Source organism: Amborella trichopoda, chromosome 8 (assembly GCF_054954075.1).
Source record: "Amborella trichopoda isolate Santa Cruz 75 chromosome 8, AtrichopodaSantaCruz75HAP2 v2.0, whole genome shotgun sequence".
NCBI lineage: Eukaryota > Viridiplantae > Streptophyta > Magnoliopsida > Amborellales > Amborellaceae > Amborella > Amborella trichopoda.
Window position 1 is genome coordinate 44,793,027 of NC_142343.1, and position 17,495 is coordinate 44,810,521.

The 17,495-nt window shown below is 35.1% G+C and overlaps 1 long non-coding RNA gene across 2 annotated transcripts; it reads left to right on the forward strand.

Moving 5' to 3' along the window:
• The first annotated feature begins 563 nt into the window (after positions 1 to 563).
• On the forward strand, positions 564 to 9,343 carry LOC110007089 (uncharacterized). 2 transcript variants are annotated; one of them, XR_002280636.2, is made up of 4 exons: positions 814 to 1,392; positions 3,593 to 3,783; positions 3,878 to 4,114; positions 9,057 to 9,343. It is a non-coding gene; the product is annotated as an uncharacterized LOC110007089 (long non-coding RNA). The 2 variants fall into 2 exon arrangements; XR_016060893.1 differs by lacking the exon at positions 9,057 to 9,343 and adding an exon at positions 564 to 771 and having other exon boundaries at positions 1,336 to 1,392; positions 3,593 to 3,923.
• The last annotated feature ends 8,152 nt before the right edge of the window (positions 9,344 to 17,495 follow it).

Here is a 17,495-nt window from a genome sequence, read left to right on the forward strand (position 1 = left end):
AACTTTAGCCATTGCATATTGCCCTCTTTCTCTCTCTACACTTTAGCCAATGCATATTGGTCTCTCTCTATCTAGACTTTAGCGAAAGCATATTAGCCTCTCTCTCTAAACTTTAGCCAATGCATATTAGCCTCTCTCTCTAAACTTTAGCCAATGCATATTAGCCTTTCTCTAAACTTTAGCCATTGCATATTAGCCTCTCTCTCTAGACTTTAGCCAACGCATATTATTAGCCTCTCTCTCTATACTTTAGCCAATGCATATTAGCCTCTCTCTCTACACTTTAGCTAATGCATATTAGCCTCTCTCTCTAAACTTTAGCAAATGCATATTGGCCTCTCTCTCTCTAAACTTTAGCCATTGCATATTAGCCTCGTTCTCTCTCTAGACTTTAGCCAATGCATATTGGCCTCTCTCTCTAGACTTTAGCTAATGCATATTAGCCTCTATCTCTCCCTCTAAACTTCAGCAAATGCATATTAGCCTCTTTCTCTCTCTAGACTTGAGGCAATGCATATTAGCCCCTCTCTCACTATAAATTAAGGGCTATATTTATGGGACTCACCCTCTCTAGATCTGTAAAACTCTCGCTGTTTGTCCAAGAAGAGCACCAGCCCCCAGATTCTCTCTTTACCCTCATCCCCTGCTTGGCTTGGATTTGGCAGATTTTTGCAGAGATTTTTGCAGTTTCTTTCTGTAAAAAAAGTGTAACCCACTTAGGGTTCTGACTCCCATGTGAAAGCGACCCCCCCTTCTGCATGGGAGCTTCATGTGCACCTCTCTCTATCTCTTTCTCTCTCTATCTATCTATCTATCTATCTATCTTCTTTCTCTCTCTCTTGCTTCCATCCATGGAAAGCTCTATCTCTCTCTGGTTTTCCTTTCTATCACATTTGTGTATCTCTTTCCTTTTCTCTTCTCTTCAATCTCTCTACTTTATCATCCCTACTCTTTATCTCTACCTCATCTGTACTCTCTCTCTAGAGTTTTACTAATCTGTTTTTCTCTCTCATCTCCAATCCCTCTCTCAATCGTTTTCTATCTTTAATCGCTTGTTTCTATTTCATATCCTTATGTTTCCTTTAGAGAGAGAAACGGAGTATTGTCTCTTATCCCTATTCTCTCTCTAAATCTTTCAGTACAGTATCTCTATACACACTCAATGTCTTTCTATTCTATTGTTAAATTTATTTTACATATATATTTTTTTTCCCATTTGTGTGTATGAGCGGTCCACTTTTTGCTGATTTATTTGGCTGCTTGCAGTGTAATACAGGATTAGGGTTTCCATTAATGGAAACCTTTAACATGGGTTTTTGTGCAATGGGTGTCCAGGTCCGGTCATGGATGCTGTTTTTCCTTGTTGGTTTTCATTTTAATGGAGGATTCAAAGTGAGTTCTCTCTCACCAGGTTTGTCTGGTTTAGGGTTTTTTAATAAAATGGTTATTTATTTTAGCTTGTTGAATTTATAGGAATATGAGAGCTCTCCAATATCTTCTTCTTGGTTCTCTCTATTTAATAAAATGTTTTTTCTTTGTTTTTGTACTGTTTGATTCTTGTAATTTGGCAATGGCCAGATTAGGGTTTTGAATGCGAAGAAGAGAGGCCAAGAAGGGAATATTTATACATATACTTTTTTTTTTTTTTTGTTTTCCTTTTCTGTTGATGGATCTTGAGCTATAGAGTTTACTTTTCTCTCCACAGCCTCCTGATTTTTTTTTTTTATAGTTTTGTGCTTTTGAAGTTTGTCTTTTGTGCTTTTGAAGATTGGCCTAAACTAGGGTTTCTAGAGTTTTCAGATTTGATTCATGGATTCAGAGAGATTAGGGATGTTTAATCTTGTAAAAGTGCAGGTTCTAGAGATTGTAGGTGTTGATATTTTTATTTTGTGTTTCTTAGAATAATGGGGTTAAGGTACAGTGAGATAAGATATGGGGACTTATGGGGTCTATGACCCTCGGATAGAGCAGAATGACATACTGGGATTTGTGTAGTTAAGAAAAAACTTTGTTGATTATGACATGATGTCTAACTGTTGCTCCTTATGATGTTAGAGAGAGAGAGAGAGAAGAGAAGAGAGAGAGGATTATCTCACAAGTGTCTTAGATGCTCCTTTTGGTTATCTTGATGAATCCTCTGTTTAATTCTTCTCCTTTGCTTCTCTTCATAGTTAAGTTTGAGCATCAATCAATCTCCTTTATGAATGCTCATTCTGACAGTAAATAGTTACCCCCTATCTTCATCTGAATCATTCTCTCTCTCTCACTTAATATATGTCTCAGTTTAAGTTTTCAATACATGATGCAAAAGATCTCTCACTGTAATTTGCCATGATCTCTCCCTCTCTCACTGCTTGTTGTGTTTAATAACTCATCCTCTATTAGTTTTCTTGTATTGCTCATTCCCTCTCTCCCTCTCTCTTTCTCTCTCTCTCTCTCTCTCTCTCTCTCTCTCTCTCTTGTATTTCTGTGCTTACAGGTTGCACCATGCATATTCATGGCTTTTCAGTTTTCTGTACTTTAATAATGTCTTCTGATATGGTCTTTTTGATTTGGTGTGCTAACTATTCATCTTAAGGTTTTCTATAGAAGTGTAGAATGGGGTGTATTTTCTCTTACTCTACAACTTTAATGGCTTTAGTATTAGTTACATGCAAAATTTTCCCAAGATTTTCTGTAGAACTGTAATATGAATTGTATTTTTTCTTTCTCACCCTAATTACATGCACACTTATTCTAATTCTTTCTGTAAATTGTAGAATGAAGTGTGTTATTTCTTTCTCAATCCAGAATTTTCATAGCTTCCATATTTGGTTACATGCAAAATTGGGACTTGCGGAGGGAGCTCTCTTTAGTCCACCTATGGTTGGTGTCTAGGGGTCGAATTATCTGCCGACTCATTCATTCAAATAATTGGTAGAAAGGCCGTGATTTTTCTCTCTACTCTTTAAATTTGTGAATGATGCGGGAGATAAATTTCACCCTTGCCTCACCATTCTTGGACTGAAGGGAGCTCCCTCTCTCTCTCTCATCTCTCACTCTCATCTCTCTCTCTCTCTCTCCTCTGTTTATGAGTTATGTTTGGGGAGCTTTTAGCTGGAGAGAGAGACATTACAATATATTCAAATGCCCAACTCAATTGATTTTGCTTTTATTGGGCTTCTAGTTCTCTATTCAAATGAACTGATTTCTCTTCATATTTGCAGTTTTTTTCAAAAAGTTTGATACGGTAAGGTCTCACTCTCTTAACTGGTAAATCCAGTTTCCCTCTCTTGGTATATCTCATTACAATATCAGAATTGAGGATTTACATTTATCTTTGGAAGTATTAACCTTACTTCTTATATGAATAACTAGTATGAAGTTCTAGAGAGAGAAACTACAGTCTTTTGTTGCTTCAGCTCCTTGGGATTATTAAGTTGAGTACGCTATTAGTTTTCCCCGTTGTAACTCTTTTGTGGTTTTCTCCCCCTCTTATTTTCTCGTGATATTGCTCTCTTAATTTCTGATGATTTTCTCTCTTAATTTCTAATGATCTCTCTCTCCCCCAAAAAAAAAAAAAAACATATCTGATACTATCTTTCTCACACAGTTGTGGTGCAGGTGCAATGAAGCCTAGATTTTCCTCTCATGTTTTGAAGTGCAATCTCTCTCTAGCGTGTAGTTCAAGTGCATTCTCTCTCTTGTGCCCCTCTCTTCGTGTAGTTCTTACTGCAAACTCATGGTGTGAAACTGGAGTTTCTCTCTCTAGGGCTCTATCTGATGCACACTCTCCCTCTACATGTGCATTCTCTCTCTAGTTCAAGTGCTTTCTGCATTCCCCCCCCCCCCCTCACACATGTTTAAGTGCAATCTCTTTCTCTCTCTTAATGTTCAGGTGCAATTTGGTTTCTCTTCAATGGCGGTTTATAAATTTGGCCTAATAATGTGTTTCCTCTCTTTCTCTCTCTAAAATCTGTCGTACAATTTTGTTACACTAAAAAGAGAGAGAGAGAGAGAGAGCGGTGCGCCTTGGAAGGATGGATGATATGATGTTTGAGCAGCTGGCGGACACCGCCCCTCATTTAATCAAATGGATTGTTGACACTCGTCACTTCGGCCTCGATGCTCGAGTGTAAGTACAGTGATCCCATTTTAATATTTTTGGAGCCTGCCGTCTTTCTCTCTCTAACATTCTCCTCTCTCTCTCCTCTCTATTTTCAATAAGCTTTTTCTTTATTGGAATGCCTGTAAACTCTCTTTCTCTCTCCTGTAATCTCCCTCTCTCTCCCTCCTGTAATCTGTAATCTCTCTCTCTCTCTGAATGCTTGTAATCTCTCTCTAGGAATTCCTGTGACCTCTCTCTCTTTTCAATAAGCTTTGTCTCTTGGAATGCCTGTAACCTCTCTCTTTTCAATAAGCTGTCTCTCTCTGGGAGCGCCTATGTAAGTACAGGGGTTCTGTTAAGAGTTATTAGAACTTGGTTTCTCTCTTTCTTTATAATAAAATGTCTCTCTCTGGGAATGCCTGTAAGTACAGGGGATTTATTTAAAAATATTACAACTTGCCGTCGTCTTTCTCTCTCTAACATGCACTCTCACTCTCTCTCTCTCTCTCTCTTCCAGAGGCTTTCTGTTAGGAAATGCCCCTGTTCTTCTCTCCTGATGAATCTGAATGTGTTCTCGTATCTCTCTGAACTTTTTTTTTTTTTTATCATTTATCTATCATTGAAGCCATCTTTCTGTCCTAACATGCACTCTCTCTCTCTCGCTTCAAGAAGCTTTCTCTCTCCTGATGAATCTGAATGTGTCTCTCTAACATGCACAATCTCTCTTGAAGAAGCTCTTTCTTTGGGAATGCCCAATCTCTCATTGATGAATCTGAATGTCTTAGTGGTTCTCCTATGTTTCTTTGAACTCTTTCTCTCTTACATGCACTCTCTCTCCTCAAGAAGCTCTATTTGGGAATGCTCCATCTCTCTCTCTACTGAATCTGAATCTATCTGAACTTTCCTCTTTCAAAAATGTCATCCCTCTAACACAGTTCTCTCTCTCTCTCTAACACAGTTCTCTCTTTCTCTCTCTAACAGCCTATCTAATCCAAAAAGTACTCCCCCTCTGTACTTGAAATGTTACAGTACCTGGGGGTGTTCCCCCACAATGTTGAATATTTATTGCCACTCTTACTCTTTTTTAATTAACTTTTATATAGGACTATTCCCTCCTTTTTGGTCCATTAAGTATTTAATAAACCAGTTTGGTCTTGTTTTTTCTCAACACATATGTTGTATATCTATATTTTTATGTTCATTTTAAACATACTTTATATATATATTTATTTACAGTTTAAGATGAATGTCATATCTATTTCGCATAGCTCAATAAAAAAAAGAACCGCATATTATATTCTGAATGCAAGCTTTGAAACTCTAGGGTTTATAGTTTTGAAGCTTTTGGGTTATGGAATTTACCAATTATGGAAGAGTGGTTTTGGCAGGCATGTGCCTTTTGTGGAAATCACACTTTGTATTTTGTTAAGGAGTTTCACTTTTTGCAGGTGGGTACTCTTTAGGGAACATGACCAACAAGTTGTAATGGGCTTGAAGAAATTCCATCACAATTAATAATATCTTGATCAATTATTAAGTATAGAAAATATTTTTTAAGTAACTAGAAATAAGACATTTATTGTAAAGTATATTGCAAAACATTTGGAATTGGTAGCATCTTAAATAATTGAAAAGTAGCAGAAGAGTAGTAAGTTCTGGTTGACATGAGCAAAACATTCAATTAAATTTGGGATAACATATGTTAGAAATGTACTTTACTTTTTATTTATGTGGACATAAGGTAAATTTGGTGATACCTTAAGCATGACACTAATAATGAAATGTTGTTTTTTAAAGTAATTATCAAGTATTAAAAAGAAGTCTTGTTTCTTGTTTTTGTTGGAATTAGATAATTATTGTAACAAAGACAAGCAGAAAGTACTAACAGTTTCTTAATTAGTGGGTAGTACAATAATGTGTTTCTCATTAATATGAAATTATAATAATATTGTAAAAAATTAACAAAATGGAATTGCTATTCTTAAATAATTGAAAAGATGAGCAAAACACTCAATTAAATTTGGGATAACATATATTAGAAATGTACTTTACTTTTTATTTATATGGACATAAGATAAATTTGGTGATACATAAAGCATGACACTAATAATGAAATGTTGTTTTTTAAAGTAATTATCAAGTATTAAAAAGGGGTCTTGTTTCTTGTTTTTGTTGGAATTAGATAATTATTGTAAAAAAAGAAAAGACGAAAGTACTAACAGTTTCTTAATTAATAGGTGGAAATATAATAATATTGTGAAAAATAAACAAAATGGAATTGCTAGCATCTTAAATAATTGAAAAGTTGCAAAAGAGTAGTAAGTTCTAGTTGACATGAGCAAAACACTCATTTAAATTTGGGATAACATATATTAGAAATGTACTTTACTTTTTATTTATGTGGACATAAGATAAATTTGGTGATACATACAGCATGACACTAATAATGAAATGTTGTTTTTTAAAGTAATTATCAAGTATTAAAAAGGGGTCTTGTTTCTTGTTTTTGTTGGAATTAGATAATTATTGTCAAAAAAGAAAAGAAGAAAGTACTAACAGTTCTTAATTAATAGGTAGTACAATAATGTGCTTCTCATTAATATGAAAATATAATAGTATTGTGAAAAATAAACAAAATGGAATTGCGAGCATCTTAAATAATTGAAAAGTTGCAAAAGAGTAGTAAGTTCTACTTGACATGAGCAAAACACTCAATTAAATTTGGGATAACATATATTAGAAATGTACTTTACTTTGTATTTATATGGACATAAGATAAATTTGGTGATACATATAGCATGACACTAATAATGAAATGTTGTTTTTTAAAGTAATTCTCGAGTATTAAAAATGGAGTCTTGTTTCTTGTTTTTGTTGGAATTAGATAATTATTGTGAAAAAGAAAAGCAGAAAGTGCTAACAATTTCTTAATTAATAAGAAGTACAATAATGTGTTTCTCATTAATATGAAAATATAATAATATTGTGAAAAATAAACAAAAATACTAATAACCATGTCTTAGTAAAAGAGTTTATACAAGATGCCAACTTTATACTCGGGAAATAAAGTGCTCATTTAAAATCCATTCGACAAGGTTGTTTAAATGCTGGAAAGCCCTAATCTGGAACTTGCGGCGATCTTTATATTTGATGGTTTATCTTCATGATTTTTATTTATTCATAAATTTATTTGGTTTAAATATTTTTGAAGTTTTGGATATTATAATATTGCATTTTATGACATCATTTGAGTGTGCGATTGTTTGAGGTTGAAACCTTATGTAAACCACACCCATATCTTAAAAAGTTAAAATAAATATGGTATATGATAGGTAGTTTAATTTTTGTATACTTGGGTAATTGGTATGTAAAAGTACTATTATTCATATTTACGTGGTTATAAGCCAAATAATGTGAAAAATAATGTAAAAGACCAATTAGGAAATAATGGCATTTTAAGTTATTTATAAGTTCTGTAGCGGATAACACTAATAATGGAATAACAATATTGTAAATAGATTATAAGAGAATTGGAAGGGTAGTGTGTTTCTTTTTTGTTTAAAAAAAAAAAATAATCATTGTTGTAAAAACGAATTCAGAACACTAACAACGAAATTGGCATTGTGTTTCTTCAGTTGAGTTGAAATGAAACCAGAATTTTAAAGTATAATATTAGAGACTAATAATGGAATATTTGAATTTTAAACAATAAATAAGTCTGTGTAGGATTGTTTCTTCCTTATTTTCATAGAAACAATGCATTTAAAATTTAGTATATTTTTATCTAAATAGAAAGAAGACAAATTATTGCAAAATGCTAGTAACCAAGGATGTCTTTTTTAAGTTGTGTTAGAACAATAATAGGTTTTCTCGCAACATAGAAATAATATATCATTTTGTGTAAAAAAAAAAAAAGAAAAGAAAGAAGTGTTAAGACACTAATAATGTTACGAGGGGTAAGCATTTTAATTTGGCTTTTACTTTTTGTAATTTGTAAATTTTGGCACTTTAGATATAGCAACTCTAAAAAATTTTGGGCTATTTGCATAAGGTTTTTTTGGAAAATTATAGATAACCTCATAATGAATCTTGTAGACATCCTCCCCTTGATATTGTTAGTATGACAATACACTAGTTTTTTTTTCTTATACTTACCACCTGTCAAAAGTAAAAAAATATTAAGATTAAAATATCGTTCTCTTCTTTCCTTCTCTTTGTTCAGCCTCATACTCTTTTTACTTGTTGTTTTTTTTTTTTTTTTCTTTTTCTCTCAATCCACTCGTCTCCCCTCTCTCTAGAGAGGGGAAAATGGGCTTGGAGAGTGGAAAATGGGCTGAGAGAGATATCGGGAGTGAGTAGAAAACAATGGGTTTAGAGATTGGGAGAGAGATTGGTTTCTTAATTTTATTTTTCTTCCATTTTTTTTCCGTTCTCTCTCGAAATCTCTCTTCCAATTTCATGCAACGTTCAATTTTGGGTTATCGATAATTTTTTATTGTAAAATGTTGGACAATTTTATTAAACCGAACGACAATTTCATGTCCTCAAACTATGATTTTCTCTATGTTTTGCTAAAAATAAGGCGTTGGTTGTTTTATACCTTTTTCCTTTCTTACAAGGTATCTTGTTTCTGGTATTTTTCTCCTTTATAATTGCTATTCATCTTTTTATAAGTTTATGTAGAGATGGATGTTTCTTTGTCTACAAATTTTAGGCATATATACTGTAATTTTTGGGTAGGTGTATCTATACTGTCCTTTCTCTATCATATTGGCGTCGGTTTGATGGTCTCTTGCAAATGGTATTAAAATTACTACATACTTATCTCTCTCTCTCTCTCTTTCTCTCTCTCTCTCTCACTGTGCAAAATGGATCTTCTCATTCCTCGCTTTCGAACTTGATGTTTAGTAGGTGAGTTCGCGTTGTTGTTTTGCATATTTTTAATTCTCTCACCTCTGTATTCTATTAGGGGAGATTCTTGCTCATAGTTCGTTCTCATACTGAGTAGCAAATTGGAGATACTTCATGGATTGAATATGGATATTTCCAGTTCTTGTTAATGCCTCGATCTCGCCTTCCCTTGACACTGCTGAAGTTGGAGCTCAACTTTTTTGTAATTTTGAATTGTGATTTGTTGCCACACTGCATCTTGAAATTTTCGGATCCGCGCTGAACTTTTTCATGTCCCCAGTTTGGTCTGTCTCTCTATACAATTTGCTTGCTTAATCTAAAGAAAGCAGTGATTTTTGGACTGAATCCAAGTCTCTCATTCTGGGTGTTCCATGAGGATGCTTCCTCTTTTTACTAAATATGTGGTTAATGTTCTTTTAATGATCAAATGCCAAATGATTATATAGTGCATTTACTCCATCTGGTAAGCCTCATATTGGAATAATTGTTGGACTTCAGCTTTTGGAGATGTGATCTCTTCGACAATTGGAAAATTGTCGCGTTAAATTTTTCTGTACTTAAAAAGAATGCATTTTGAAATTTTATTTTTATGGGCTAGAAAAGGATAGTGCTTTGAATTTGATCTTTTTATGTCGGTTGTGGTTTCCATAAGGTTGCAACCCCAAACAATCCAATTTTATCGTAACATATATTATTGATGTAAAGTATTCTTAGGATTCCCTCAAAATCTCGTTTCATATCTTACTAAAAAATTTTAAACTGCACAAATGATTAAAAGCAAGGTCTATAAATATATAAAAATCTTGAAAATAGATGGTTTAGAAAATGTGTTGTGAAGATGTATTATTTGCGGTACTCAAAATACTTCTTTTTTTTTTCCATTGTCATACATATCTATGTTGAGATGATCAATTAGAGGATATTTCAACATTAAAATTACCTTTTCCAATGGATTTTATAGGTGCATCCGTAGTGTTGCAGTTTATGGTTCCGACCTTATATAAACTATTTTGCTTTGATGTAATAGAAACGAATAATGTTTCGAAATTGAGCTTTTTATGTAATGAAAAGGAAGAATTTTCAAAATTTGTTAGATATACTCTTGTTATGGGGAGCCGAGATATTTGTATTGAATTACTTAACTCGTGATTTTTTTTTATCAAATTACTCCACTTTTGATTGTTTTTTCTCTTGTGAGAATTATCGTTGAGTCGATCTTTGTTTGTTGTTGAACTTCCACAGGTAAAATCCACTCAAGTAGAGATGGGGTGGCAATGGACCTGACCTGTCCCTGGGTTGGTTGGGTAGACCTGACCATGGGTTTGGGTATGGGTTCCAATTTTGGACCTAAATACTATTTGGCTCTGAGTCAGGCTGGACTCGACTCGAAGCTATAGTTATAGGGTATATTATGGTAATAATGTCTTGTGGCTCGCACTAGGTGTTCATATTAATATTATTGGCAAAAGAAAAGGACCCTCAACCATTGGCTATGTGATGGTAAAATAATGAAAAAAAAATATGAAAAAGATTTCAGTTATTGGGTGGCAATGGATTCGACCAGACTTGGGACCCAAGGGGATTGAGTATGGATAAAAAATTTGGATCCGAGTACTATTTGGTTCTAGGATCGGTGGGATTGGAACCATACCTGGCTCGTTGCCACCCCTAGTTTGGAGAGAGCGTCTATGTTGCTCCGATGTGTGAGTAACATACGTATTCTGTTGCTAACTTGCATGTCTTACCGCCTTTAAAATTTTGTCTAATACGTCAGTTTGTAAATATTGTGGACTAGGGTTTCTCTTGCATGTCTTTATTGTAGCTTAGAGGTACCAAATGTATGTCGTATAATCTTGTTTTGGGTTGGGATTGAAAGTCTCGTATAATATGTTATATTCGAAAATATGTCATAAAAGTAATATTTTTCTGTAGGATACAATGAGGCCATTTACTTTTTAAACAAGGTGGTTACAATTACTTTTATCCATCCAATGCGAACTCTTATAGCTCTGATGTATCACAAAGTTCGATACATTTTATTTTGAACTTTGAGTTTGGTCCTAAAGTCACCCATTTTCATATCTAATGGTCAAGGGTGGTTATATTGTTCAATAAGCCTGGCCTGAGCCTCTAGGCTGACATGTACCCCCTGGCAAAGCTTGCTCCCATGCGTTGACACTTAAGTATGTGCATGCAAGTATGAAGTATGGTGAAAAGCAATATGTTGAGTTTTGGCCATTTTCGCTTCTCAATTTGCTAATTTCGTCCCGTAGCAATGTCAATACGAGGGATGATTTGAAATTTAATGATTTTGAAATTAATCAAATTGGGGTAGAGTATTTGGAATGCAAGTTTAGTGGCAATAGGAGTAGAGTGGAGGGTGTAGTTATGATTGGCGATCAAGAGACTTTCAATATTTTTGGGTCCATAGAAATATGATGAGATTAAGGAAGATGTTGTATATGGAATTAGAGTTGACAGGCAAACAAGAGAAGTGCAACCAGAGATTTATATGATCGTCGCATATCAATAAAGTTGAAAATTAAGTTTTGTAGGACAATTGTGAGATTGGTTTTGTGAGATTGACATTTGTGAGTGGTGGGCCAAAAAGGGTAAGAGGTTGGCGGAATAGCGCATGGTTTGTAAGAGTGAGAAAAGATTTTGGTACTTATGTTCTCATTGTAGTATAAGCTTTGGTAAGAGTAAAACGACATACCAGGATGCGTGTAGGCAATTTTAAATTGTTGAAAAAAGGTTATGATGATGATGATTCTGCTAATCTTCTTGAGGCCATAAAACATTCGCAACAAAATGGGTCTTTGTTCAATATTATTCCGTAATATTTGTCACAGAAATCGCCAAAGATTATAGTGTTGTGACATAGCTTTCAAAAGTAGTATTGTAAGAAAATGACATGTATACTTTCATGTTTGTTTGTTTATGGAGGGTTTGTAGGAATTAATGCTTTCAAAACCTGGCGATTCTCAATTTGGATTGCTAATTTGGTTGATAAACGATCAAACAGAACCAATTTCGGGATGGTTTCAATACCAGCCTGCCCAACCTTCAACGCCCCTTTGTGATAGCCTTTTCCCTGTTCTTTGGAAAACTTATCTAGTGTTTTTGTATCTCCCTCCTCGTCCTGCACTTGAAATCCCGCATATAAACCCTTGTGGATTTTGATGCAGCGTGGAATATTGCTCGTGTATCGAAACAAGTGAGATAAGCTTAAAGTTTATGAGAAGAACCACGAAAGGGCAAGTTAGTCGTTGAGTCATTGATTTTTTTGTCTTTTATTTATTTGTCGAGTTTTGTTATTTATCTGAGGGCATAAGTAGTAATTTTTAGAATCTTTGATGTCTTTTTATTCGTTTAGAATCCTTCATAAGAATGGTTCATATCTAGATTTGATGGGTGGCATGTATTTTGTCTTGTTTAAGATTTTTCTATATAAAGGATGTACTCAAGCATAATGGACAATATTGTTACGAACTTAAATACAAAACCCTAGAGTAACAAGTGGTCCACCTTTTCTCTCTAGTTTTTGCATATTTCTCTTGTTTTGGATCTTGCATATCTCCTTCTTTGCTAGCCCTAGCCCAAGCTATTGGCTCTGCGCTAAGATAATATGCAAGCACAACGATTAGTACGGTAGCATGTTACTATAGCACAATACAGTAGTATCGATTTTGCTGCTTTAGATCAACAAACATGCTTCCGGAGGAAAAGCTACTGTTGTGGAAGCCTTTGATGCTAGTTCGTGAGATGGACCTCAAATATGAGGTGGGTGGTCGAAACCCTAGCTTTGCCTTTCATTGTGTGATCCTAGTCAAGAGTTCGATGCACAATGTCATTAAATTGATGATGATTTGAGCTGGTGTAACATAGTTTTTGTACTGAAAGTGCACGAACACCTCAACTCCTCTGATGTAATGCCAAATGGCAGCATATTATCTAAGGAGGCTTTTGTTGGGTTGCAGAAGCAATTATCGTTGTGCCCCGAGTTGCTTGATTTCATATCCGATGGCTTGGGATGGCTCTGTCCTTTTTACTGAGGGGCTTCTTGTATTTACCTCTAAGGAAGCATTTCTTTTGTGGAAAAAATTTACATGATTGAAGTTGTGGAAATATTAGAGACATGTATGATAATGTGCATGTCTCCAGTATGTCTCTATCTTCAATATATATATGATTGGAACTTATACAAGTGATGTTGCAGTTACATATATCATTTATTTTATTTTAATGGTGAAAATTTCGTATTATTTTAAAATATTTGTCATTTTTTTATATTATTTTAAAAAAACGTGTCAAATCTACATTGTTTAACTTGAAGTCAATAGTACAGCTCAATACAACCCTATTTCTTTGCATTATGATATAAGCCACACCCCAATATAAGGGACCCACATATATAAGGGACCCACATAGGAACAGTGTTGCATCAATCTTTGGCACATGGGGTGTCTTGGGCACCTAATGAATTTAAACTGTCACCAAGTTCAACACCAAGTGTGGTGGTCTAAGAGGCTTCATAGATGCTAAGAAATCTGAGAGTGTGCTTTTAGAGGAATTCTGGATTTTCTTCTTGTAGAGGAATCTTGTCATTCACTTGAAGACATAAGTTATATGCCTATAATGTGGCCAAGATGGCTAGTTCTTCACTAAATTGTGTCGTTTATTAGACTTGTGGAGATTCAAAGGGTGCTATAAGTTGTAGTGGTGGCCACGGGCCGGGTTTGGTCTAGGTCCAGCCAAATCCAGACCTGAACCCAAATAATGATATGGGACTAGGACTTAGACCCAACTCAAAAATTAAAATATCTATGTATTTAACAGTTTTAAATATATTCCATATATTGGGACCCAAGAGATATTATCGGATCTAGATCTGATTGGTATCCAATTGAACCTGAACCCCAACCCAAATGGTGTTTGGGTCCAGGATTAAGAACCCGGACCTGACTTGCTGGGACCAATTGTTGGACCTATACCCGGACCAGATGGGATCTATCCCTCGAGCCTGGGTCGATTGCCACCCCATTAGGTTGGAACTGTTTAATTTTTTGGCATAAGTGATAAGCCAATAATTCGGTCAATAGGATTATTTGTACATATGGGATTGGGCTTTTTAATTTTGGTATGTGGATTGAGTCATGGGGATGTGTGATTAGCTGTTTTATTTGCTCAGATTGCATTGTTGTTGGACTTTGTGCAGAGAACTGAAACAGTCTGATGATTAAAATGTTATTGGACTTTGTGCAGAAGCAAAGTATGTCCAACTGTCTGATTTCAATTTCAACGATTGGGGACGATTATGAGCTTCTTGTAGTAAATGTAGATGGTCTTATAGATAGGTGAGAAAAGGGTTGGGTGCATTCATAAACCTGACCCAATTGGGGTGTAAGTTTGGGCCTGGATGTTTGGATTTGACTAATTGAGTAGGGGAGGCAATAGGGCAGGGTCGACCCGGTATGGTTCCGGTTTTTGGAGCTGCCAGTTTGGTTATGAGACCAAATGAATTGGACCCGACCTTGGGTTGGAGTCTACTCGTCTCAAATCAATCCAGTATAAAGCATATTAAATCTAAATAAGACAATAGATTTTTTTATTTATTTCTAAACCCGAGTTTGGGTCAAATAACTTAGACCAAACCTAGGTTAAGGTCTAAACTAGGTCCAAATGACTTGCAGCTTGGGTCGGGTTCATGTCCAAATCACATTGGACCCGACCTTGGGTCTAGGTTCAACCTAGTCAGGTCGGGTCCAAGTCTCAGTAGACCAGACCTATTGCCACCCTTGTAAATGAATTTGGTCCACTTGACTTGGTCTCAACCTGGGTTGGCCCTGGATCTGGGTCAAGCCTAATAACCTGGGGTCTACCTAACACATACACACACATAAAATAAATTAGCTAATATCTTTTTATGTCTAGATCCGAAGCTCAACCTGGTAGGGTTTTGAAGGAGGCCAAGTAAGTCTGTGTCAAAATTTGTCCCAATCTAATCGGATCCAGATTAGACGGACCCGAACCTGAACCATCCCGTTATGCTCTACAATTCCTATGTTGAAGTTATAGCGTGCAGATGGGATTTCCACCCTTTGTGGTCCTTTCAAAGACCTCAAGGCCATAAGAATTTGTTAGCGAAATAATGGGCCACAAAAGATTAATTTTTTGTGTCAGATTGGATAATTTTTATTTTTTTTTGCATAAACGTATACAACGAAAATGTATGGAAAAGTAGAAAATGAGGGTATTTACCTTTGATATAAGGTGGTGACAATTAATATTGATCATTGGACGTGCAATTGAGTGGCCGCATTTATTCCATTGATCAAGTTTAAAGCTCAAAATAAATTTTCTTGAACTTTGTGACACACACAAGTTATCATATTTTACATGTGATGGGTATAAACAATTGTGACATTCTTATACCAAAAATAAACGGTTTCATTATACTCAAAATGTATGCACCTCACGAGACAATTAACGACGACTCACAAAATGGTTGATACTACTCATTTCATATTGTTTTCAATCGTCTCTTGTAATAGTAAACCAATTTAAATGGAATTAGATGGTCATGGGACTGTGGAAACCAACCAAAATGGTTACGATGTTTGGTTCCGCAACTCCATAAGGAGAGAGGGAGAGATAGAACCTTCTTGTTCGTGCACACACACAGTGCAAGAGAGAGATTTCTTGTTCCTGCATACACTGTCACACATACAAACACGCACACACACACGCGCACGTGACACATAGAGATTGAGAGAGAGAAGCCTAGTCATCTCACATACTCACTCTCACGTGGACTCTATCACATAGACAGTCACACGAGGCGAAGCAATCTCCGGTATCGTCTGCAACGACGGTCTCCAAGTTGGCGACCTGTGAAGCTCTGAGGCCTCAAACAAAAAGTGCTGCCCCATAACCACTTGACCGGAAATTATGTCGGGCTCCCGAGATTTCCCAGGATAATTCCCCTTCTTTGACACTCTAGACCTTATCAGTCCCTTAACCTCAGCTGTTTTCCTAAACTCTTCATAAGCCTCATTGCACCCAGCCAATTTTTCTGGCACTAAGAAATACAGCCGGCCCACTTCAAGCTCGCCGGAGTCTGGCATGATCGATTGATCTGAGCCATAGAGCACTAGTTTGTAGCTTTGATAGGAGGCTAGAACTTCTTTCACCGAGATCCTCTTCTTGAACTCGATCAATTTTCCATTCTCTTTCATAACCCAGATTTTGTTTTCTGAGAAATTTGTGCACATACATGTCATATAATTTCCCATATTCACGAAAAGGGCGCGTTTGGCAATGAGGATTGATTATGTTTAGAGACAAGCTTAGTGTGTCTTGTGCCTAGAAATTATCTCAGCTTAGGGATGTATTTATTTGAAAACATTAGTTATTCCAAACAAGTGGAGGTTTCTATAAGGACAAATTCGAGATCACAATCAAATTTAGCCCTTGATTTGGAGGTATCGGTAACAATCTTTATGGGAGGATCTTGAAAGATGCTTGAAATTAGGAAGAATGAAGAATTGGAATTAGAGTAGTTTGGAATTATGTGGAATTGAAGAGTTGAATTTGACTATTGTGAAGCCTAGATTAGATAGAAGTACACAAAAAGATCTAACTATTGAGAAAGAGTTGTTGAGTTGGGGCATGCTACTCCATGGGAGTGTGAATTTTGTTTCTCTCTGTATTGACTTATATTTACTTTCACTTTTTTTTAGAATCTCTCTTTGAAATGAAAGTAATTTCTAAATCTTTATTTTAGTACATCGAATAAGTTTAGAGAAATGTTTCTATACTTTTTTTAATGTATAGAAGATATATACTTCCCCCCATCCAGCTGTCCAGTTTAGATCAAGTGAGCCACTTATCATTTGATTTAGATCTGGCATCTCAGAGTATTTTATTTTTAATAGATTTTTATGAATTATATGAAAATGAAATTTGGTATGTGCCATTATCTCAATGGGGAACACCTAAAAAAAATATTGAAATAAAATATTTTCAATAAAATACAATAACTAAAATACCCCTGAAAATTTTAGGGGCATTTTAGTCATTTTATGTTTTTTTTTTTATATTTAAGTGCGAGGTTCTAAACAATCAAATTAGGGTGCACCTGAAAATTTTCAGTAGAAGAGGTTGTTTTGATGTCGAAATAGCCTCAAATTTATCATCTCGACCGCAAGATGCATGGACATAAGAAAAAAATGGATTTCAAGTTATGGAAATAGTGGATCTTTTAATGCATTTTTTGACCGTTAATTTTCAAGCTTTCAGAGATATGATCGATATACACTATTCTTCAAACTTTAAATTTTATAATTATATATGAAAATATATTTTAAGGCTATCACAAATATTTCCAATATTGAAACCATATTTCTTGATACTATCTGAAGGTGCCCCTTTATTTTGATTGTTTAGAGCCTCAACTCTATAGAATCCAAACGCATATATTTGTTTTATATTTTTC